Genomic DNA, 1498 nt, shown 5'->3' on the forward strand with positions numbered 1-1498 from the left:
GAAAAAAAGCTGACAATTTAAACTTAATTTAGTTTGATTAATTACCATCTTCATGTTTCTGTGAATCAATAGTCAGCTGCTTCTGGAGGCAATTGCACATGAAACAAAGAATATACTGACTTTTAAGTAGAGATATGCCGATATTAAGATTCTGTTCTGTATTTTTATGTTATGGCCGAAAACCTATACTATAAATTACATATTCAGTTTTAACATAAATAAGAAAACAAATTTGAACACTAAAAACTATTAATCTTTTGAAATGCTAAATGAAATGGATAATGTACAGGATGAAAAAGGATATTACATTAACAGTGTTATAAAATGCTTGTGCTTTTAAAGATTAAATTAAGTGAGCATTAGACGTTAAAGGTAATCTAGGTGTAAAAATAGGAAAAATGTGCATGCACAATTAAATATGAAACCGCAACAGAAAATTATACATTTAAAAAAAATCTCGAATAATCTTACATCTAGTATCTTTATTTGGGGTCTTTTATCAGCAAATATACACACTTGCAGGTATGAAATTACAACTAAATTGGTTTATTAACTGACATATTATGCAAATAATTTGATTAAAACTTCCAATCGATTGACAGTCCTCAAAAAATCCTTGCCATATGCAAAAAAATTTAAAATACTTGAATTACACACAATAACGCATGCACGCACACAAACACGTACACTCATCAGTGTGACACAGAGACCAATTCCTGAAGCACAGTCTGACATTGGCTGATAAAAAGTCTATTATACAAGGTCATAATTTAGCTTGTCCATTTAAAATCTCTCCATTAACATCCATGATGTGCACACACACAAACACACACACACACACACTCAAACTCTTGCTAATTCTCTAATTATGTTCATGATTATGGTGAACAGGGCGCACTCATGGCCCAGCTAATGATGGCTTTAATGGCAAAAAATTCCCATTAAAAACCCCATTCTACACACACACATAGAGATACACATGCACGTACACACACGTCTCCTCATATAAAGAGAAAGTGCTCACAATTCTCCATTAAAAATTATTGCAGAGGGGAATATGGGAAAACTGTGTCATGGGAAGCAGCTGGGATTTTGCCACACACACACACACACACATTTTCTTAAAAGAGAACAAGTGTTGCATACTCATTCTTGGCAATAAATAACCATAAGAAACTACTGTATTTCTATGAACAGACGTTGAAAAAATAAATACCTTTCTGTTATTGTAATTTGATTCAGTCATATTAAACAATATTAAACTAAATAACTATTTAATTTAGCACATTTTACCCTGATAAAACTATTTTGAATGTAGCTACATCACTGTGTTGAGAAAAGTCTTAAAGATAAAGCAGAGGTCTAGCCATCTGCCACCCTTTGATTCATTCACAAGAAATAAAATGAAAGTTTCATTTAACCCCGGCTAAAAACCCTGTTCATGCAGCAGTCACACTAAACTAACACAAAGCAGCAGTAAGTGTGATTATTAATTGTT

The sequence above is a fragment of the Carassius auratus genome, chromosome 41 (genome assembly GCF_003368295.1).
Source record: "Carassius auratus strain Wakin chromosome 41, ASM336829v1, whole genome shotgun sequence".
In the NCBI taxonomy this organism is placed as follows: domain Eukaryota; kingdom Metazoa; phylum Chordata; class Actinopteri; order Cypriniformes; family Cyprinidae; genus Carassius; species Carassius auratus.